The sequence below is a fragment of the Canis lupus genome, chromosome 7 (genome assembly GCF_003254725.2).
Source record: "Canis lupus dingo isolate Sandy chromosome 7, ASM325472v2, whole genome shotgun sequence".
NCBI lineage: Eukaryota > Metazoa > Chordata > Mammalia > Carnivora > Canidae > Canis > Canis lupus.
The window spans coordinates 37,520,225-37,545,657 of record NC_064249.1 but is presented as its reverse complement, the minus strand read 5'-3'; the positions used below and the strand labels follow the sequence as shown (position 1 = coordinate 37,545,657).

General features: G+C 35.6%; 1 protein-coding gene across 23 annotated transcripts in view; it reads right to left on the bottom strand.

The window, feature by feature from the left end:
• Positions 1-25,433, bottom strand: part of CDC42BPA (CDC42 binding protein kinase alpha) — a 309,118-nt gene that overhangs the window by 217,925 nt on the left and 65,760 nt on the right. The window lies entirely within an intron of this gene.

The window sequence follows — 25,433 nt, the reverse complement described above, 5'->3', positions numbered from 1 at the left end:
CCCTTTCACCAGCAAGATCCTCTTCTAGAAATTTATTCTGGAACAAATTATTTAGAAAAACCATTTGAAATGCAGTGAAAGCATTATGTGCAACATACTTGAGAGAGTATCATTTATAATATAGAAAAAACAGAACCACCTAAACATTCTTCACTTTACAAATACTTATTGAGTGCCTGATATGTGCCAGACCATACTGTGCCTCAGTACTGCAAAGAACTGATGGAGAAAATCCTTAAATTCACGGAGTGCACCTTCTAGCCTAATGTTACTGTTGAGTCAATTACAAAACAGCTATGTAAGGGACTTCTATGAAGCCATAAAGAAACCAGGTTTGCCAAGAAATATTTCAATACATGGGGAGAAGACTTAAACAATTTGTAAGAAAAGCCAGTTAGGTATTAATGTTGACAAAACTATCTCAATTTTATTATCCATGAATAGAAATAACATTAGAAAGAAATGCCCCAAAATTTTAAAAGTAGATCTCAAAGTCCTGTAACCTTCCCCTCTTGCTGGGTAAGATGGTGACTCTAACCACTGAATATATTTGGATTACGGTTCATGATTAATAAGTATTATTTTCATTAGTCACAACAGAGAAGCATTAAAGAAAAAAGAACCTCATTTTACTGCTTTTAATCTAACTAATAGGGAAAATTAAAAGCACTGTGCTAAGTACTTAGCCTAATGAATAAAGAAATTCTATCCTTGCCTTCATTTGCAGTCCACAGGAGAAGACAAACATGAAGTTTAGAAATAAAAAATTTGGGCAGCCCCGGTAGCGCAGCGGTTTAGCGCCCCCTGCAGCCCAGGGCGTGATCCTGGAGACCCTGGATGGAGTCCCATGTCGGGCTCTCTGCATAAAGCCTGCTTCTCCCTCTGCCTGTGTCTCTGCCTCTCTCTCTCTCTCTCTCTCTCTCTCTCTCTCTCTGCATCTCTACGAATAAATAAATAAAATCTTTAAAAAAAAAGAAATAAAAAATTTTAAGTTAGAAGTATATACTTGTTAGGAAGCAGTTGTACAGGGGTTCTCACCTTCCCCATTAGAAAGATAAAAGTATCTTACAACTTTACTCCCATTTTTATAAACACATTCCATCCACTGATTTCACTCTCCCATTTAGTTTCTTTATGGACTGCATTCTGCCATCAAGTATTTCATGGACTTGCAAATATGGAATGATTATCTTTAAGATTTTATTTATTTATTTGAGAGAGAGAGGAGGGATGGAGGGAGAGGGAGAATCTCAAGCAGACTCTCTACCGAGCATGGAGCCTGATGCAGAGCTCGACTGCACAATGCTGAGATCATGACCTGAGCCAAAAATCAAGTCACATGCTTAACTGACTGAGTCACCCCAGCCGCCGCTGGAATGATTTTAAAGAGGCAATAGGTGATAACGCAATACATTTTGTTTGGCAGGGAGGACCTCTGTTTTCTCTGAAAACATATAACCATTAATATTGGCCTTAAATATAATGCATTAGTCATTTCAAAGTATCTGCAGGAATTGTTTCAAAAGAGATGAGTGGATGGGCAAATTCCCTTTGCTTTTGAGTCTTCTTAGGGCTCAGAAGTTAGGAGTGAATGGAAATGGATATACTCTACCCCAAGAACAAGAAAGGCTCTATCATCTCTCTTAGAGTCAAAAGTCAAGTACTGAAAAACCAAAGTGAGTAACTCCCCTTCACTTCCATCCAAACAATGAACTTGATTAAGACTCAAGACTTGTCCACTAGCAATCAGTTGGGAGGCCCATTCCTCAACACTCTCTGTTCTGCTAGCAAATGAGTTTCTAAGGTACACTGGAAACCTCAATTCAGCCATCTGGACACACATACTTTGAGTCTATTTTGAGATCCAAAGTAGGGAACTGAGGTTTATACTTGGGGGAAGGTACCTGGAAGTCTCCAGTTTGGCTCCAAGTTCACATCCTGATCCCTCTAACAGGGGATCCTGATAACTTGAACCTGATTTGGTTCCACTGCACTGGTTAAAACCCATAGGCAAAGAGAAGACAGTAAATGGAGCATCACCTCCTTGCACTGATGCAATTATCTTGTAGCCCAGAAATAAAAGTATCAAAAACATCCAAGATCTAGAGTATAGGGACTAAAGACATTATGAATTATATGCACAGGCAGGAATAGGGAAGATGTGGGATTCTTAAAAAGTGGAAACACTTAAAAATAATAAAAAGAACCTCAGCTGTGAAGACCAGCCATGAAATATTCAATTATTGAAGAACAAGAACCAGGAACATGGACTTCTGTTAATGTTTTCTTTTTTTAAGTGAGAAACCATTAGAGACTTTCTAAGATGGCAGCTAGGGAAATTCACTTACTTCACTCCTACCCTCAATCTCACCAAGTGACAGAAAATACAAGTTGTCTAAAGGAATAAAACCATAACATTAGAATGTAAGAAAACAGGACGCCTGGGTGGCTCAGCAGTCTGGCGCCTGCCTTCGGCCCAGGGTGTGATCCTGAAGACCCAGGATCGAGACCCGCATCAGTCTCCTGCATGGAGCCTGCCTCTGCCTCTCTCTCTGTGTCTCTGCCTCTCTCTCTGTATCTCTCATGAATAAATAAATAAATAAAATCTTAAAAAAAAAAAAGGAATGTAAGAAAAGTAACAGGTGATAAAATATTTTAAAGAATTCCTAAGATCTAGGATGAATGAAACGGGGTTAGACAGGTAAGAACAGAGGAACCAAGGCCCACACTTCACTGCAAAAGAAAATTCATGCAGTCTGAAGATAAAATCAATAAGCTCAAAGAGTAAAATGGGCTCAGAGGGAAAGTGTCACCGTACACTGCAAATTTATCATTTATAGTAGAAAACATAATTATATACTGAAAAGGGAATACAATGATAAATAAAAAGGAAACTGTAAGAAACAAGGTAATTTGCTAAGGTAGCTGGTAACAAAAGTAATATTAATGAAGTAATATACATAAATAGCTTTCTTATTTTCCAAGAAAAAAGAAAACGAAATTTAATTGCAGAAAATATCCCACCAATAGAACAGAAGAGACAGAAGAGACAATACCCAGTAGTTAACATAAGAAACGAACAAAAAGTTTTTGAAAACTGCCCATCTTTTTTCTCTGAAATTCAATAAATCATATTGCAATCCCAAAGAAAACTAGGCATCAATCCTCCTTTAATCTGTAAATTTAATATTACCCAAAATGAAAATAACAGTTTAAATAGACAAGTGGAGTCTAATATTCATATAGAAAAATAAACACTTCTATTTCTAGTGGTATCGAAGATCACATATGTAAAATGAGCTTCCTAAACATCATAAATGTGAGAAACTATGGAACGTTTTAAACACATTTCAGAGAGAGAATGAAAGAAACTGGCACAGCCTCAAAACTAAACACATCTAAGAATACTAGAGAGTAAGCAAGCACAGCTGGCTTTCATCCTGAACTCTGGAGACTGATTTTGCACTGTGGTAACTGTAGAACAGGAAGGAATGGGAAATAAAGACCAGGTAGCATACAAGGTGAATAATCTAACAAAAAGCCAAACCTAGTGAGTGGATTTACAATGATCACAGGATATAAGGTCCCTATACAAAAAAATTAATTGCATTTTGATGCATCTATGCAGTAAATGCTAAATGCTCCACATATACTAGATAAGGAAGGATTCATCAGTCATTGATTATAGTGTTCTATACCAAATGAGTTTGCTGCTGTTCACATCTTTTATTCCTTACTGATCACTGTCTACTTGTTTAATCAGATATTAAATCAGTGTGCTAAAATCTCCTACTACGGGGTTCATATGTGAATACTTTTACTTCTGTCAATCTTTGCCCTATATACATAAAAGCAATTAATTAGGCAATACAAAGCTATGATGGGTGTGGTATAATAAAATTAAATATTTGATCTTTGTCCTCAGTTCCTGGCACACAGTTCCTAAAACCTTTGGGATTTGTGGAGAGAGAAGACTATCTTCTGTATGTTAATGAGATGACTAGCAGCTGGGGGCCTCAATAGCTTTAATACAGGGGCTGGTAACCAGAAACACTAGGATGCAATGAGAAGCTTATAACTCTCAGCCCCAGCCCCAACCTCCAGAGAAGGAGACAGCTGCTGGAGGTTGAGTTGTTAATGGCCAGTGATTTCATCAATCATGCCCATATAACAAAATCTCCACAAAAACCCCTAAATGAAGGAGTTCTGGAAGCTTCCTGGTTACTGAGCACATCAAGGCACTGGGAGATTGGCACACAGCCAGGGCATGGAAGCACCACTCCCCTCCTCCACCCCTAGCTCTGTGCATCTCTTCCACTTAGCAGTTCCTGTATCCTTGATACTAAATCAGTGATACTAAGTGAAGTTCCTGAGTTCTGTGAGCCCTCCTAGCAAACTGTTAAACCTGAGGAGGGACTGGTGGAAACCCCTAATTTACACCTGGTTGGTCAGAAGTACCCAATGGCCTAGGACTTTCTAATGGCATCTTGTGGGACTGAGCCTTTTAACTTGTGGGATCTCCTGCTAACTCCAGGTAGGCGGTGTCAGAATCAAACTGTTGGACACCCAGGTGGTGTCTAGAGAGTGGGAGAATTGGTTGATATAAGAAAAAGAAAAACCATACATTTGGTGTCAGAAGTGTTATGAATAAAACATGTCTAATTTCCTGAGGTATGATCTTAGCATGTAACATTCCTTTATTTGTGGTTAGATGGAGAAATACTTCTGGACTTAAAGTCTACTTTGAGTCTTAGAAAGACCATGTTACTTTATTTTACTATTTGCACAATAAGTGCAAACATTTCCAACATTTAATTTGTAACTTTTTAATATTCTTATATTGAAGATGTAGATCTTCTAATCAGATATTCCTGAGTTTTGTTTCTTTAGCTAAGTGAACAACCTTTTACTTGGATTTTTTTTTTAAGATTTTATTTATCTATTCATGAGAGACCTAGAGAGAGACAGGCAGAGACATAGGCAGTGGGAGAAGCAGGCTCCCTGCAGGGAGCCCAATGTGGGACTGGATCCCAATACCCCAGGAGCACAACCTGAGCCAAAGGCAGACGCTTAACCACTGAGCCACCCAAGTGCCCGTACTTGGATTATTTAAGCTGTTTACATGTTGGATAACTGCTTAAACTTTTGGGTATATTAATATTTTGATGTAACTGGTCTGCTAACTATTCCACTGTATTTCCCATCATTTATTTCCCATCTCGTAACTCATCAGTTGTACACGCTAATATTTTTCTTTCATTGGCTATCCCAAATATTATAATTTACAAAATCAAATTAGTCTTCTTGCCATCTCCTAGACAATGATTAGATCTTAGAACACATTAAGTCCATATCCCTACCTCCTATCCATTGTGCCACTGCTGTCAGGTAACCTAAATGTACAGTAGTGCATGACTGAAACTGTTTTATATTATCAAAAGACACATTTACCCTTTCTGAAGCTCTCCATCCCTTCTACATTCCCATGCTTTATTTAGGATTGTTTTCCTTCCACCTAAGGTTTCCTTTAGTATTTCCTTTAGTGTAAGTCTACTGAGGACAGAGTCTCAGTTTTCTCTTTGCCTAAAAAGGCCTTTGTCTTCATTTAAAAAAAAAAAATGGAGACATAAGTCATATACCATATAATTCATCCTTTAAAGTGTACAATTTGCTGGTTTTCTGTATACTCACAAAGTTGTACAATCATCACTATGTAATGCCAGAATATTTTCATCACTCCCCCCAAAACACCCCACACCTAGAGGCAAGCATGCCCCACGCCCCCCTCCCATCAGTCCCTGAAAAAAAATGATCTACTTTTAGTCTCCATGAATTTCATATAATTGGCATCAGACAATAAGTGGCTATTTGTGTCTGATTATTTTTACTTGGCATGATTTCAAGATTTACCCACTGTGGCAGATTCGAGTATCTCCTTCCTTGTGGCTGAATAATATCCCAGTGGATGGACAGACCACATGTGCTTTATCCATTCATCAGCTGACAGACACGTGGACTAGTCTTTTTTTTTTTTTTTTTTTTTGGCTATTATGACTAAGGCTCCTATGAACATTCATGTCAGGGTTGTGTGTTTCTTTTCAGTTCTCTTGAGTATGTACCTAGGATAGGATTGCTGGTTGAATGGCTGTTTTCTTTTTTTTTTTTTTTTTTTTTTTTGAATGGCTGTTTTCTAAAGCACCTGCACACTTTATATTCCCACCAGCAAAGTACAAGAGTTCCAGTCTTTCTACATCCTCATCAATGCCTGCTACTATCTTTTTATTTATAGCCATCTCGCTAAGTGAGAAGTGGTATCTCGCCGTAGCTTTGACTTGTGTTTCCCAAATGACTAACGATATTGGGCATCTTTTCATGTGCTTATTGGTCATTCTTATATCTTTGATGGAGATACGTCTATTAAAATCATTTGTCGATTTTTTAGTTAGGTTATTTGCATTTTTACTATTGAGTTGTAAATATTCTTTATAGGTTCCTGGATACTAGACCGTTTTCAGATATATAATTTGAAAATATTTTCTCCCATCCTGTGGACTGTTTTTTCACTTTCCTGATAGTATACTTTAGAAGCACAAAGTTTTTAATTTTGACGAAATCTTATTTACCAATTTTTCTTTGCACTGTCATTTTAGCATAGACGTAAGAAACCACTGCCCAACCCAAGGTCACCAGAATTTATACCTATGTTTCCTCTAAGAGTTCCAGTTTTGGCTCTTAGCTAAGTTTTAGCTTTTATTTATTTTTTTTAAATATTTTATTTATTTATTTATGATAGTCATACAGAGAGAGAGAGAGGCAGAGACACAGGCAGAGGGAGAAGCAGGCTCCATGCACCGGGAGCCCGATGTGGGACTCGATCCCGGGTCTCCAGGATCGCGCCCTGGGCCAAAGGCAGGCGCCAAACTGCTGCGCCACCCAGGGATCCCAAGTTTTAGCTTTTAGCTCTTTGGATATATAAGGTAGAGTCCAACTTCATTCTTTTCATGTGGATATCCAGTTGCTCCTGCACCATTTGTTGAAGACTATTTTTTTAAATCCCTTTGAATGTTCTTGGCACCCTTGTCAAAAATCAACTAACCAGGGGTGTCTGCCTGGCTCAGTCAGTAGAGCGCATAACTTGTGATCCTGGGGTTGTGGGTTTGAGCCCCATGTTGAGGTAGAGATTGCTTAATACGTAAAAGTTAAAAAAAAAAAAAAAAAAAAAGTCAGGGCGCCTGGGGTAGCTCGGTTGGTTAGGTGGCTGACTTCAGCTCAGGTCATGATTTCAGGGTCCTGGGATTGAACTCCACATTGACCTCCCTTCTCAATGGAAGAAGAGGCAAGCAGAGTCTGCTTGTCCCTCTAACACTCTCCCCAAGCTCATTTCTCTCTCTCCCTCTCAATAGGTAAATAAAATCTTGAAGGAAGGAAGGAAGGAAGGAAAGAAAGAAAAGTCAACTGACCATAAAGAAAAGTCAACTGACCACAGACATATGGGTTTATTCCTGGACTTTGAATTATATTCTATTGATCTACATGTGATCCTTAAGCCAGGACCACACAGCCTCGATTACCAATGCTTTGCAAAACGTTTTAAAATCAGGAAGTGTGTGTTCTCCCATTTTGTCCCTTTTCAAAATCTTTTAATTGTTCTGGGTCCCATAAATTTCTACATAAATTTTTAAATCAGCCTGTCAATTTCTACCCAAAAGGTAGCTTTTGAAAGGGATTACACTGAAGCTGTACATCAATTTGGAGAGAAGTGCCATCTTAACGGTATGGAGTCTTCCATCCTGTGAATGAACACATGATGTCTCTGATTTGTCTAGGTCTTCTTTAATTGCTCTCAATGATATTTTATAGTTTTGCTTTCATTTAAAAATAAGTATTTTTGCTGGGTGAAGAATCATAAGTTAACACACTTGGTTCCTTGAACAGTTTTAACATTTTCCATTATCTTCAATTTCCATCTTACCCTTGTTAAGTGAATTGTCTTCTCATTGCTTTTTGGAAGTTACACATCCTTTTTTCTCCAGCTGTTATTAAAACTTTATCTGTGGTTTTCAGAAGTTTTACTATCCTACGCTTGGATGTAATATGTACCTTGATGCATTTATCCTGTCATGGAGATCTAGGAACTCTCTGATTTATGTGTAGATTTCTGTTCTTAGTTAGCTTTGAAAAACTGCCACAGATGATCTCTTCAGATACTATTTCTGTCCCATTTTCTCTCTTGTCTCCTTTCTGGAACTATAAATACATACATGTTAATTTTTTCACTGTGTCTAATAGGAATCCTAATTTATTTTTTCATCCACTTTTTTCTCTCCATATTTCAGCCTAGATATTTTCTATTGACCTAGTTTCCAATCCACTAATCCTCTCTTCAGTTTTCTATGGTTGCTATGAAACCTATCAAGTTTTAATTTAAGCCACTGTATGTATGTTTTATTTCTACCCTAGGGTCAGATCATCTTAATACAATCTGGGATTGATTTGATTACAACAGAGATTCCATCTTGTGAGGGCTGGCCTATTTCCATTTGTCCTTCCACTTAAGGGGTATAACCCTTCAGGGTCCCCCATAAAATACCTAGAATATTTAACAGAGCCCTTCTCTTCATTGAGCTCTAATCTCTAATTTTTGTTTTCCCCGAACCTGTAAGATTTCTAGAAGTTTTCTTTAGCTTCCCTGCCCCCAGACAACTGCCTGCAATTGAAAAGGTAGAGCTAAATGCTCACATCTCAACAGACCTACTTCTCTGACTCGTAGCCTGAGTCCTTACTGATTTTATAGCTCTACAGTTCTGGATAAATTTATACTTTAATCAAGGTTTTCTAGTTGTTTTAAGAAGAGGTGCTGCAATACAAGTGTGTCATCATCAGAATTTCCATGCAAATTATTCAGTGTGTCAAATCTCTCTAAATACTCTACAGAGTTTTGATTGGCATTTAATAGAATTGATAGATTAAAGAGAACTGACGTGTTTACAAAGAAGTTATACTATGTTTGAACACGGTGTATCTCTTTTTCAGATCTTTTTATCATATACTCTGTTATAAGAGAGTTTTAAATTTGTCTCCCTGTAAATCTTGGCCATTATTCATCAGGTTAAATTCTAGCTACTTGATTGATTTTATTATTGCAAATGGTATCTTATACCATCATCTCTTCTAGTTGATTATTTTGAGTACAGAGGAATTCTGATTTTTGTAAAATGACCTTTTATTTGAGAAATATTAGATTATCTTATTAATATAAAATCTTATCTATTGCTTCTGTAAATTTTTATATGTAGGTGATCTATAAATACAGATTTATCACTTCCTTTCCAATTCTCTTAACTCATTTCTATTTATTTTCTGAACATACTGGCCAGGAACTCCAGTAACATGAAATGCTGTAACAGTGTTAACCATATTTGTCTTGTTCCTGATCTTAAATGGCATGCATCTGAAGTTTTTCCATTAAAAGTTTGCTTCAGGGATGTCCAAGTGGATCAATCAGTTAAGCATCTGCTTTTAGCTCAGGTCATGATCTCGGGGTCCTGGGATAGAGCCCTGCATCAGGCTACTTGCTCAGTGGGGAATCAGCTTCTCTCTCTCCCTCTCCCCTCCCCATACCTTGTGCACTTACACTCTGTCTCCCTCTCCCAAATGAATAAATAAAATCTTAAAAAAAGAGAAAAGTTTGTTTTAGGTTTTGGCACATATCCTTCATCAAATTAAAGATATTCTCTTTATTATTTTTAGAATTTTCATAATACATATGTATTAAACTTAATGCTTTTTCTGAAACTGAAATAATCATGAGCCATGACCCCATAATTTTTAAATACATTACTTTTTTTAAAGAATCAATTTTGGTTTTGATAATACTACTCTCTATTTAACAAATTTCCAGCCTTACTTTTATTATTTTTCTCCTTCTTATTTACTTTGTGGTTCTTTTTCCAACTTCCTGAATTAAAATTTGGGTCATTAAATACTGTATTAGTTTGCAAGGACTGCCATAAAAAGGAATCACAGATTAGGTAACTTAACCAACAGAAATCTATTTTCTTTTATATTTCTGGAGACTCGTAAGTCCAAGATCAAGGTGACGGGGTAAATTACTTCTGAGTGTCATGAAGGAAGGATCTATTCCAGGCCTCTCTCCTTGACTTGATATGACCATCTCCTCCCTGTGTCTTTAAATCGTCTTCACTCTGTCAATGACTGTGTCCAAATTTCCCCTTACAAGGATACCCATGATAGTACAATAGGGCCCACAGTAAAGACTTCATTTAACTTAGTTACCTCTATGAAGACTCTATTTCCAATTAGAGTCATATTTGAGGTACTAGATGTTAGGACTTCAACATATAAATGATTCTGAGGGCTTGGAGATAGAGCCACAATTCAGCCCACAGCACTTACAAAAGTTTCTTGTTTCCTGGTAAATTAATTGTAAACTATAAATCTCTCTTTAAATGTCTCACAAATTTTGAAATGCAGTATTTTCATTCACATGTAATTATCTTATAATTTCCCTTATGGTCTATAGTTTTAACTGTATAAATATATAGGTCATTTTTAGCTGATGGATATTAATTCCTTTTTTAAAAAAGACTTTATTTATCTATTTGAGAGACAGAGTGGGGGCCGGCAGAGGGAGAAGGAGAGAGAGAATCTCAAGCAGACTCTCCACTGAGCATGGAGCCCAACATAGCCTCAATCTCACAACCCTGAGATCATAACCTGAGCTAAAACCAAGAGTTGGATGCTTAACCCACTGAGCCATTCAGGCACCCCAATTTCTAACTGTATTTTATTAAGGTCAGAGATACCGGTCTGCATAATAACGATAATTTTTGGAAGTTTCTAAAGCACCCCTTCTGATCTAGAACAAGGTAAGTTTTAAGAATGATCTGTATGTGCTAGAAAAGAATGTGCATTCTCTACTGGATACAGAATTCTTTATCTATTAGGTTCATGATAATCATGTCATTAAAATATTTTACATCTTGTCCCAGTGGCAACAATGACAGACTAGGTTTACAGAAAGCAGGCACAAAGATTAGACATGACAACTATAGGCTCAGCGTCCCCAGAACTTCAGTAAATCCAAGATCCTGATCCCAAAGCGAGGTGGGCCCTAGCCATCCTTTTATGCCTGGTGGTACTGCTTACTAAAACAGACCCCATTTTGTACCCCTGCAGATAAACTGTTGAGCCTCCATAATGGGGACATCAGTTAAATGGTTGGTCTTTCCTGGATAGACCAATCAAAGCTCCTCAGAGACTACAGTTTGCTAAGAAAACAAGTCTGCCTGAAAAATTGGGATATCCAGAAACAGTGCCTGAACTGTCTAAACATTCAAAAGACATCATCAACAGAATTCCTGTTTCTTCCTAGCTGTTTGGGCCATGAAAATCATTTCTGACCAGCTCTGCATTCACACCCATGCAATTGCCAGTGTGGAGACTGGGGCCTGCTGAAAAGTACTCCTCTGTTTGGCTGGTGGGGGTATGACTGTATTGGGGGGGCGGGGGGCTTTCCTCCGGAGGCTGGAATTTCTGGACCAAGCCAGGCCTGGTCTCTGATGGCCTCATTATGATCCCCACATAGGCTGCAGAATCCACTCTATCCCCATGTGAGAGCTATTTCAATGGCTCTCAGCCACCAGGAGATGGAAGTGGAGAGACACTCCCAAGTGCAGAAAGGTCTGTGAGCTGGCTATCCTCCCTCCTACAGAGATAACAAGGAGCTACCACTCTAGTTTCTGGCCGTCCCTTCCTGCCCAAGTATCACAGCTGGTGTTTACAAGCAGGGCCCAGCAGAGGGAGCCTTCCCTGTGCCTGCCCACTCCTGGCATCCTGAAGTTCAACATGTCACCAACAGAGTAAAGGGAGGCCATAGCACAGGCCTCTGGGATGGACAGTGCAGAATGCCATCCCCTACTGGCCAGTTGTCACTCCTAAAACACTGACTATGGTGACAACCACTTCTTCAAATTCTCTGAGGAAAGGCTACTGTGGAACCAATCAGAAACTGTGGTAGAATCTCCAGTACTGATCAGCACCACAAAACTGTTGCGGCCTACTGCAGCCTGCTTGTTGTTTTTCGTTTTTTTATAAGGCTGGTAGGGTTAAGGTAGGGATGGCAGTGGGAACTCCTTTCATTCTTTCAGTTGAGAGAGGGATGGAGAGCTAAGTGGCTAGTGTACTGTGGGGCCTGAAAGACGAGACCAGGCCCCACCTCATGTGTATGGTAAGGTGGCCTTCTCTGGGTTAAACAGAGCTCTCCTACACATGACAACTCCCCACCCTGGCTGCATGCAGTCTTTTCAATGAACTGATCCTCATGGCTGACAGCACACTGAGCCCTTTCAATTTCCTAATAAGGACTTTGGCATAGATGTGCCTCCTGCTCCAAATCCTGCTCTGATGAACCTCCAGACTCTTCCCTCCACCCCAACATCTCCCCTGAGCAGCACTGAGTGAGAACCTACAGGGTCTCATTTCAGGTTTTCCAAAGGGAAGGTAAATGAAATTCCTAACAATGATTTAAATTCCTACATATATTCAGTACCTCTTACCCTGTAGTTATTTTCTAGATTTGGAATAAGAAGACAGATGACAGACAGCCCTTTCAATGAAGAAAGCCACTCTGTCCAGGGGTCCCCCAATCTGTTGAACCTTCCACTGCGGCACACCCTCTCTGTTCTTATATAAACAAGTTTTATCTGCAGTGAATCTGATCATGTGAATGAACAATTTCAACGTTGGCTAGAATTGCTGTGCTGGTTGCAGAACAAAAATCCCAACAGAATAGCTTAAACAAAACAAAAGCGGGTCCCTACTAGATACCAATTTGACTGCCTCTAATCCCTTAGTGAAATTAGTTTAGGAGAAACCAAATGTTACCATTTTTAAAAATCACTGCAATTGTTTTAACACAGAACAGAATAAATATGCCATTAAAAAATTCCACCTACAAAAGGCGAAAAAATCTAAGTCTTAATTTATCTGCTTGACTTGCCAATTTCTGAGAAAGGAGAGTCAAAAGTTCCATTTTAAACTGTTCTGAAAAAATAAATAAATTAAAAAAAAAAAAAAACTGTTCTGAGTTTTTGTATACCCCTACGGAAATTTTATCATTTGTTACTGTGTATATTTTAAAGTTCATCTGTTAGATGAACATATATTCCATAATTATTATGGCTTTTTATAAATTATAGTATTTGTGATACTATACAGAAGACAAAACAAAAGTAGAGTTAAACACATTTATAAAGTGAACAACATATAACTAAAATGGAGATCAAGAAACAGAACATTGCAGTAACCCAGAAACTGCCCATGCCCCTCCACCCTCTTACCATAGACAACCATGATCCTGACTTTTGTCATAAAATCAAATCATATGTGTATGTGTTCTTTCCTAGGATGCCCTTCTTCGACTCAACACACTGTCAGGTTTTAGAAACTAGGTTATTCTAGCCTCATCAAATGGGCTGGGCAGTGGTCCCTCTTTTTCTATTATCTGGGGAGGTTTACATTTAGAAGTACTTCTTCCTTAAATTACTCGCAGAACTTGCAGATTAATTCATCTCAACTTGGAAGAATTTCTAGTGATTTCTTAGATAGATAATAAGTTCAAAAAGAATTTATTAGTCAATAAATAGCAAATGCTTAAAAAATCAAAACAAAAATGTTTCTACTTAGAATGGTGACTTCTACTCCTGTCAGTGTCTACCTGTACCCCATTCCTCTTGCCCTTGTACAATGTTACTTTATGAAAACATAAGTATGAATTGTAAAATATCTACCTCTTCTTAACAAAAGATAGCATACTACATATACACTACCCTATAGCCTATTTTATTCACTTTGCAATATATCCTGGTGATCTCTCCACAGAAATAGAGTGAACTCCTTCTTTTTTACAGTTGTACGGTGTCCCATTATGTGGATATGCCATAGTTTGGTCAATCTATTTTGGATATTTCTGTTGTATTTGTCTTATTTTTTATACTTGGACATGTGGCCCATTTGTAGTTTGTCCTGATATATAATATGAATTTTAATGAGATCCACAAATGGACCCTTCCAACTGGCTATCCATTTTCTCAAAACCATGTATTAAAACTGCACCAATTGGAGATGCTGTCTTTACCAAACATTAAATTACTACGTGTATGTGAGCCCACTTCTGGATTTTTTTATTCATGTGCTATTTTGCGAGGTTTTACAACATGTTTTAATATACAGCAGGTCTGCTGCTGCTCCATTTTTCAAGTGTTTTTCTGTTGATTCTTAATTATTTTCCTATTAAGAATCAGCCTAGTAACTACCATATGTATTGGAATTATTTAATGTTAACTAATTTAGAAATAATTAACACTTTTATGATGTGGCAATTTTAAATATATTTTCCTCTTCCATTATCTTCCAACTATGGTTGTTTATACGTATAAAAGTTCATGACTTGTGTGTACATATGATTACTATGAAATTATCTAATTTATACTAGCTTTCAGCATTATCTTGGGACTTTTATATATATTAATAATATATTTGCAAACTGAGGCTCTAGCTCTTCCTTTTTAATTCTTATACCCAATTGATACAGGGTTTCTGGCAAAAATTATGTGCCTGTGTTTGGGTCATTCCAATTCATTTTTGTTTGACCCTAATTCTGGGCAATTTATGTGACTCCATCCTCTAATTTATGCAGTAGCAGAAAAGTAGAAGAAAGAGAGCAAAATTATCAACAAGAAGAAAACTGACACTGATGTTTCTGTAATGAATAAGAATGTCGTGATACTGAAAAGATGCTGAACTCCTGGAGTGTGGAAAAAAGATCCATATTAAAGAAAAACTATTATGAAAATAATGCAAGGATGTCTAGCAAAGAAGTCAATACAGAAATCAAAAGAGGAGGCACCTGGGTGGCTCAGTAGTTGAGCCTCTGCCTTCGGCTAAGGTCATGATCCCAGGGTCCTGGGAACAAGTCACATATCAGGCTCTCCGCAGGGAGCCTGCTTCTCCCTCTGCCTATGTCTATGCCTCTCTCTTTGTGTCTCTCATGAATAAATAAATAAAATCTTAAAAAAAAAAAAGACATCAAAAGAGAACATTAAAAATTATTCAAATAACTCCAAAAAAGACAGGAAGAGAACAAGAGAAGAACAAGGAGGGAGCAAACAGAAATCAAAAAAATGACATATCTATATATACTTATAAATATATCTATAAATTGTCATTAAAATGGCCTAAACCAGGCCTCAGCAAACCATGGCCCAGAAGTCACATATAGCCCAATATCTGTTTTATAAATAAAGTTTTATTTGAATACAGCCAAATTCCTTCATTTATAAATTGTCTACAGCTATGTTCACATTCCAATGACAGAGTAGTGTACTTGCCACACAAACCATATGGACTATGAAATCCAAAATATTTACTGTCTGGCAGATCACAGAAAAAAATTTGTTGACCCATGGTCTAAACAGTCCAATTAAAGTGCAGAGAAGACCAGAATGTATTGAAAAAAAATGCAAAACCTAGCTATATGCCATCCATAAGAGATTCACTTTTTTTTTTTAAGATTTATTTACTGAGAGAGAGAGAGAGAGCGAGCAGGGGGAGGAGCAAACAAGCAAACTCTCTGCTGAGTGGGGAGCCCAATGCAGTCAATCCCAGGACTCTGAGATCACGACCTGAGCCAAAATCAAGAGTCATATACTCAACTGACTGAACCACCCAGGTGCCCCAAGAGATTCACTTTATACACAAATGCAAAAAAGAAAAAGTTCAACCCTTAAGAAAGCTGACTATATTAATATAAGAGAAATTAGACGACCTGACAGACATATTATCTTACAAAAAAAGTCAGGCTCTCTGCATGGAGCCTGCTTATCCCTCTGCCTGTGTCTCTGCCTCTCATTCTCTCTCTGTGTCTCTATAAATAAATAAATAAAATCTTAAAAAAAAAAAAGACACATTCCATAATGATAAAAAAAAAGTTGATGTATCAGAAATACATAAAAATTGAGAAATCGTACGCCTGTTTTTTGAGTTTCAAAATGTATGAGGTGGAATCATAATTATATTTGAAGATTCTATATTATATTCTATATTCTATAATCACAATTGTATTTGAAGATTCTAATACTCCTCTCTCAAAAGAACCAAATAAAACTCACCAAAGTATGGAAGATTTTATTGACAGTGTCAACCATCTTGACCTGACATTTATAAAAGAATATAAGCAACAAATGTAAAATTATAATTATTTTCAAGTACACATATTGATAAGCCATATTTTGACCATAAAATAAATTTCAAAAAAACTGAAAAGTACTGAAAACTTAGAGTATGATGTCTGACCATAACAAACATAACTTAGACATCAATAACAGTAAAATAGGGATCCCTGGGTGGCGCAGCGGTTTGGCGCCTGCCTTTGGCCCAGGGCGCGATCCTGGAGACCCGGGATTGAATCCCATATCGGGCTCCCGGTGCATGGAGCCTGCTTCTCCCTCTGCCTATGTCTCTGCGCCTCTCTCTCTCTCTGTGACTATCATAAATAAATAAAAATTAAAAAAAAAAAAATAACAGTAAAATAACTCATATAGTCCCAAAATTATTAAAAGTAAATGCTCCACTTAATAACTCATCAAAGAAGATATCAAAGATAAAGTTAAATAGTATTTTGATATGAAAGATAATGAAAATATAACATCAAAATCTGTGAGATATACCTAAATCATGCTCAGGGGGAAATTTATAGTTTTAATGCTTAAACTGGAATGGAAAAGAAACAAAGATCTAAGTTTAAGTTTCTACCTTGAGAAGCTAGAAAAAAAGATAAGCAAATTGAATCCAAACCAAGTATTAGAAAAGAAATAACAAAGATTTTTAAAAATTTAAGTTAAAAAGTGACAAAAACAGAAGTCCTTGGGTGGCTCAGTCAGTCAAATATCTGCCTCTTGGTTTTGGCTCAGGTCATGATCTCAGGGTTGTGAGATCGAGACTTGTGTCAGGCTCTGCACTCAGCACAGAGTCTGCTTGAGATTCTCTTTTTTTCCCTCTCTCTCCCCTGCTCTGTCCCCCTCCACATTTAAGTGTACTCTCTCTCTAAAATAACTAAAGTCTTTTTTAAAAAGTGACAAAAATATAATAATTCACAAACCTAAAGTAGCTTTGTTCAAGATTAATAACACTAAACAACCTCAACATGACTGACAAAGAATGAGAGGAATAAAACATAAGTATGAGCAATGAAAGATAGAGTATCACCTCATATTCCATAGACATCAAAAATAATGAGATTATTATGAACAGCTTTGTATTTAAAAACTTAAGTGAAATAAACAAATTCCATGAAAAATAAAATTTACTGAAGCTGACACAATAGAAAATAGAAAATCTGAATAGCTCTTAACCATCAAGAAACTAATTTAGTAGGATTACATGCCCCACCAAAAAATCCAAGTCCGTATGGTTTCATTGGTAAATTCTATCAAACATTTAGGGGGAAAAAATACCAAATATACACAAAATACTTCCCAAAAAAGGGCAAACTCTCCACCAGTTCATTTTTTAAGTCTGGTATAACACTAACATCAAAATTTGACATCAACTCTATAAAAAATTCTCCATTAATTATAAATGATATGAAAATAGCTAAGAAAATACTAAAGATATCTCAAAAGGATAGTAAGTCAATCTCAAAGCATAGTAAGTCATGACCAATTGGAATTTATCCCAGAGATTAGGCTAACATTTGAAAATCAATCATATATACCAAAGGCATAATCCATGAAAGAATTAATCGATAAGCTAGACTTCACCAAAATTAAAAGCTTCTGCTCTGTGACAGACACTGTTAAGAGAATGAGAAGATAAACAAGGGAGCAAAATTTGCAAAAGACTGATATCTGATAAAGCATTGTTATACAAAATAAACAAAGAATTCTTAAAATTCAACATTAAGAAAACAAACCACCCCATTAAAAAAATGCGCCAAAGAGCCTACCAGACATCTCACCCAAGATGATTCACAGATGGCAAAAAAGGCATATGAAAAGATGCTCAACATAACCTAGGAAATTACAAGTTAAAAAACCCATGAGATACAACTACACACCTATTAAAATGGCCAAAATTTAAAACACTGAAAACCCCAAATGCTAATAAGGATGTGGAGTAACGGGAACTCTCATTCATTGCTGATAAAAATGCAAAATGGTACCAGCCATGTTGTAAGACATTGTGGCAGTTTCTTACAAAACTGTAACAATACTCTTATCATTCCATCTGGCAATTATGCTCCTTGGTATTTGCCCAAAGGAAGTGAAAATTTATGTCCACACAACAACTTGCACATGGATGTTTATGGCAGCTTTATTCACCAGTGCCATAAGTTAAAAGTAACCAAGATGACTTTCAGTAAGTAAATGGATAAATAATAATAGTGGCACATTCAAACAATGGCATATTATTCAGCACTAAAAAGGAATGAGCTATCAAAAGCTATGAAAAGACATAAATGAAACTTGAATAAACATTACTACATGGAAGAAGCCAATATGAAAAGGCTACAGCCTATAGAATTCGAACTATAGGACATTCTGAAAAAGGCAAAACTGTAGAAACAATAAAAAAATGAATGATAGCGAGAGGATGAAGGAAGGATAGGATGGTAAACAGAGTATAGAGGATTTTAAAGGCAATGAAATTATCTGTGTGACACTATAAGGGTGAATATGTATCATTATACATTTGTTGAAACCCATACGATATGCAACACCACGAGCAGATCCTGATGTAAATTATAGTCTTTCGGTGATAATGATGGGTAGATGCAGATTCACAGACTATAACAAATGCATCACTAGAGTGCAGGATGTCAACCGTGGAAGAGGCTATGCACAAGTCGGGGCTAAAGGTAAATGGGAATTCTCTATACTTTCTACTCAATTTTGCTATTAACATAAAAATGCTTTAAGAAATAAAGTCTATTTTTAAAAAGTCAACCAAAGTGAGTCACTGTATTAAGAGAATAAAAGGACAAATCTATATGATTATTTCAATAAATGCCTGAAAAGCAAATGACAAAATTCAGCACCCATTAGTAATTAAATTCTTTTTAATTCTTAGCAAACAAGTAATAGAAGACAGTATCTTCAATTGGATAAAAGGCACCTATACAAACACCTACAATTAACACCATGTTTAACAGTGAAACACTGAATCCTTTCTCCCAATGCTCAGGAATAAGGTAAAGATGCCTATCCTCATGACACCTATTCAATATTGTACTAGAGGTCCAAATTAGTACAATAGGATAAAGAAATAAAATGTATAAAGTCTGTAAAGTAAAAAGGAAATTGTCAAAAAAAAAAAAGAAAAAGGAAATTGTCCCTAGTCTCAGACAGTATGATCGTTCACAAAGAAAATCTAAGAAAGCAACAACTAAAACAACAAAAAAAAAACTATTTAAAAAATAGTAAGTGAATTTAGGAAATAATGTCAGATACAAAAATCAGTGGTGTATCCAAATATTAGCAGCATTCTATCTCAACATAAAGAGTTTTAGTATCATCTATCATAATATCAGAAAGCATAATATACTTGGAACATATTTAATAAAAAAATGAACAAAAACCTATACACTAAAATTATAAAATATTCTTGAGAAAAAATACACCTTAAAAAAAAAAAAAAAACCTAAGGGCAGCCCACGTGGCTCAGCAGTTTAGCACCTTCAGCCCAGGGTGTGATCCTGGAGACCCAGGATCAAGTCCCACGTCAGGCTCACTGCATGAAGCCTGCTTCTCCCTCTGCCTGCGTCTCTGCCTGCATCTCTCTCTCTCTCTGTCTCTCTGTCTCTCATGAATAAATAAAATCTTAAAAAAAAAAACTGAGAGAGGGGTGCCTGGGTAGCTGAGGCAGTTACGCGTCTGACTCTTGATTTGGGTTCATGTCATGATCTAAAGGTCATGAGATTAAGCCTCACATCAGGCTGCAAGCTGAGTGTGAAACCTGCTTAAGATTCTCTCTCCCCCTCTCCCTCTGCCCCTCCATGTCCTTCCCTGTCCACTCACACAGGCTCTCCCTCGCTCTCTCTTTAAAAAAAAGAGAGAGAGAAATACATAGTTTACAGACTAACTAGTAGACTCAACATTGTTAATGTCAGTCCTACCAAAACTGATCTATAATTGAATGCAAATTCATTTTCAAAACCAGTAGGCTTTTTCGGAAACTGACCAGATTCTAAAATTCATGTGATAATGCAACAGTTCTAGAATAACAAAAATGATTTTGAAAAAGAACCTAGTAGGACTTAGACTCAGACTTCACTATATGCTCTCAACTTTATAGTATAAGGCTATAGGAATTGAAATAGTGTGAGACCAGCATAGAGACATAGAGACCAATGAAATAGAACTAGACAGAACAGAAAAACATCAAGACTTACATGGTCAACTGATTTTTTTGGCAAAGGTATTAAAGTGATTCAATAGAAGGGAAACAACCTTTTCAACAAATGGTGTTGAAACAACTGAAAATCCATTAGGAAATAAATGAACCTCAATCCCTATCTCACATCATATACAAATTAGTTTAAAATGGATCACCAGTCTAAACATAAAAGCTAAAACTATAAAGCTTTTAGGGAAAAACATAAATGTCTTTGTGACCTGGATATGAACAAGAATTTCTTAGAACAAACACAGAAATTAACTGTAAGAGAAAAAATTTTCAATTATATCATCAAAATTTAAAACTTCTCATAAAAAAACATTTCTAAGAAATTTAATAGGTAAGCCACACAGCTTGTGAGAACATGTATCTGACAAAGGACTTTTATAAATACAAAATATAATGAACCCCTACAACCTGAACAGAAAAATTTGCCAGTTTCTTTTAAATTTAAACATGCATCTATCATTAACAGAGCAGTTCCAGTAGATATTTATCCAAGGAAAATATAAATGTATTTCCATAAATACTTGTACAATAATATTCATTATCAGCTTTATTCCCAATAGTCAAAAACTAAACACAGCCCAAATGCTCATCAACCTAGGAATGGATAAATTGTAGTATATTAATAAGATAGTATGCTAATCAGCAACAAAAAGGGAATATTGATACATTCAATCACAAGGATGGATCTTGCAGAGATCCAAATTCTGAGCAAAAGAATTTGTATACCAAAAAGTACACATGGTATGGTTCCATTTGCATGAAATTTTCAAAAACCCAAAACTAATCCACAGTTAAAATTTAGAACAGTGGTTATCATTTTATGGATGTTATAGGGAACTAACAGGGAAGGAAACTTCCTAGGGAGATGGAAATGTTCTATATCTTCAATAAAGGTGAGTCTATTTGTCAAAGCTCACAACATTATACATATACACAATTAGTGTATTTCAACATATATAAGGTTTACCTCAAAAGAGATAATCAAAAAGAAAAGAAATTACACTCCTATGGTTTCACTAGTTTTCAAAGAAATAATACTAATCTTATACAAACTTTCAAAAAACTGAGAAACCAAGAACACCTCCCAAGTTATCTTGTGAGCTAAGCATATTATTCACAAATATTAAAAAATTAACAGGATAGGTAAAGACCAATCTTTCTCATACAAAACAAAATGTAAGCAAATCAAACCAAACCATACATTTTAAAATGATACATGGGAATAATTGGATTTATACATTAATGTAGTATTAGGTACATGTAAAAACTAACCAAAATAATCCCCCGAGTAATCAAATATAGAAGTTAAATCATATCAACAAAACGCATAAAGAAAAAGGCTTCTGATAAAGTTAACTCCTATGCATGGAAAAACTCTTAAAAGACTAGGACTAGAAGGAAAATTCCCTTAACCTAAAAGAGGAGCAATACAAACAAAAAAGCTGCAGCAAACTTCAAACTCAATAGTAAAATATTGAACACTTCTCCCTGAAATCACAAACCAGACAAAAACTCTATTTTCACCACTTGAATTCAACATTTTATGGAAGATCCTCTCTACCACAATAATACAAGAAATAAAAGGCATAAAGATCAGACAGAAAAATAAAAGCTGTCATTATTTGGAAATAAAATTATGAAAAATTGAAAAAACTTACATATAATCCAGAACTAATAAATATGTCAAGATTCTTAAATACAATATTAATATACAAAAGTCTATTGTATTTCTATTCTAGCAACAAAGTTAGAAAACAATTCTATAAAAAGCTCATCCACAAACATCAAACACTCATAAATAAATGTATAAAACCTACAAAGAATAAAAGGAACCTTGACCTATACCTCAAGAAACAAATAATCAATACCAGATGGATGAGAGACTAAAATATAAAATGTTTTTTAAAGACAACAGAAGGTAACACAATATCTTCATGACCTTGGAGTTGGGGAAAAAACCTCTTTAAAGGAATATAAAAAGGACTAATCATAAAGAAAAGTTTAATTAACTAGACTTCACTAAATCTAAGAACTTCTCACCAATCAAAGATCTATATGGAGAGGGAAAAGCCAAGCCACAGAAAGGAAGAGATATTTTATTTAATACACACACACACACACACACACACACACACATTATCTCCAACAAAGGACTTGTATCCAGAATTTACCAATAAGTTAAACAACCCACTCCCAATTCCCCAACCTCAGAATGTGCACTTCATGGAAAAAAAAAAAATCTAAGTATGTAAAGTGATATGAAAATGGACTTATAGAGCTATCAGAAAATGTGAAGTGAAATCATAATTCAGTATTACTACTCACCTACCAAAAAAAATAGCTAAAGTTAAAAAAAAAAAAAAGGCAAAACCCAAGTATTGGCAAGGTTGTGAAGCAATTGGGACCTTCACACATTATTGGTAGATGGAATGGTGTAAACTGGTACACTGGGAGCCATTTGGGAAATCATCTGGCACTGCCTACCAAAGCTGAATATGCCTACTCAAGGACCCAGCAATTCCACTCTTAAGTTTATATCAAACACAAATGAATGCCTCTGTCTCCCAAAAGACATGTACAAGAATGTTCACATTATTAACATGGCCAAAAGCTATAAACAACTTGAATACCCACCAACATTAATATGAGTAAATAACTTGTGGTGTATTTATACAAAGGAACACTGTGAACTAATACAAACAAAGATGAATCACACAGGCATGATGTTGAGCAAAATAAGCCAAAAACAAGAGTATATATTATATAATTCCATCAATATAAAATTTAAAAGCAGGCAAAATAAGTCAACAGTGATAAAGTCAGCACAGAGGGTTCTAATGGAAGCACTTATTCACATAGAGGAGGCAATGGGTGCCTATCTAGGTCTCCATAATGGCTACACAAACACATGCAAATGTAAAAATCCATTGAGTCATGCATGCATATAACTCCATTTTTTTTTAATTTTATGACTTCAAAACAAATGTATTTTCAGACAAATAAAAGCAGACAGTTATCAGCAGATTTGACGTAAAAGGAATATTTAAGTCAAAATGAAAATGTTATCAAAAGGAAGTATGTGAATGTGAAGAGCAAGAGAAAATGTAAATATATAAGCAAATCTAAATGAATAGGGACAGTAGTCTTTGAGATTTTAAATATATATAGAACTAAAGACATAGCAGCAATGACCAAAAAAAGTGTAAGTCAGGTAAATCAGAACTGGCAAAATACAAATTTACCAAGGATACATGTGGCAATCTCTAGGGAAACCAACAAGAGGTAAAACTAAGAAATTAATAAATGAGGGAGAGAATAATTTAAAGTACTCCATTACCAGGAAATGAGAGACACATAATACAGGATGGGCAAGACAAATGGACAACAAATAGTAATAAATAATTACATTGCATATCCACTGACTATATATTCCAATGACAAAATGAGATTATCAGAAAGGATTAAAAAACAAAAAGTAGGGTGCCCAGCTGGCTCAGTCAGTAGAAAATGTTACTCTTGATCTTGGGGTAGAGATTACTTAAAACACACACACACACACAAAAACTATATTTTACTTTATAGTAAACATATCATAAGATTATAGAAAGCTAAAACTCATAAGGATAGAATAAGATATTTAATGCAAATACTGATAAAGAGCTGGAATCATTCTAATATCAAATTAAGTAAAATTTAACTCAAAAAACATTACTTAGTGACAACATGGATCATTCAATTATGAAAAAAGAGTTAATCACCAGGAAGATAGAATAACTCCTTATTTGTCATCCGTGAAAACTAAAAGAAACAAACAAATCCTCTCTCAGAAATGACAGATCAAGCTGAGAAAATAACAAAGTAAAGATGTGTAAGATTTAAACAAGGTTAATGATTTTTAACCTGTTATTTATACAAAAATGCACAGCAAATTTCAAAGGACTGAAATTATGCAGTGACTGTTATGGAATTCCACTGCAACTCAGGAACAGAAATATACCTAGAACAATGAAATTCTAAAGTAATAGAGAAAGAAAGCAAGAAAGAAAAGGGGAAAGAAAGAAAACAAATAGAAATTCAAAATCACATTGGAAATGACACTACATTTTAAGTAAAACAGCAATGAAAATATGAAAAATTCAAAAGGCAAAAGTTAGTTCATTGAAAAAATTTAAAAACTGATACAGCTCTAGTATAACAAATGAAAAAATGAGAGGTAAAAATAATAAATACAGTAATAACTGAAAAATTAGATGACATGGGTGAACTCAGCAAAACCAACACATCAAAAATTTAAGCTGATTTTCACTAAAGAAATTAAATATATAATTTAAAATTTTCTCACTGGCAACCTCCAGGCCCAATGGTTTCACAAGTTAAATCTTCTAAGCATATGAAGAAGAAATAAAAACAATCTTCCCAAACTCTTCCAGAGAACGGTTAAAGAGGCCAGTATAACCAAAGTACCAAAATCTAATCAGGATTCGAAGTAGGAAAAATTACAGGCCAGTTTCTCTCAAATAATCTAAACAAACAGACACACACACACACACACACACACACACAGAGCAAGCCAAGAGCAATGAGATATAAAAAGGATAATATACAGTTAGGGTTTATCTTAGAAATGCAAGGTTAGTTTAACACTTGAAAACAAATCGTTGTAATTCAACACATTCACAGAATAAAGGAGAAAAGCCTAAAGTGTCTCAAAAGTACTGATAAAACATTTTCTTAAAATCCAACATAATTTTAAAAAATCCAACATAATTCATAATTGAAAAAGTAAAATCAGCTGCATTCCTAGGTATGAAGTCAAAATTACATTATATTTCTAATTACTAGCAAAAGACAACTAGAAAATGGAATTTAACTAACAATTCTAATTAAAATAACAAAGAATATCACATTCCTTCATCGGCCAGATGACTCAGTATTATGAAGATGTCAAT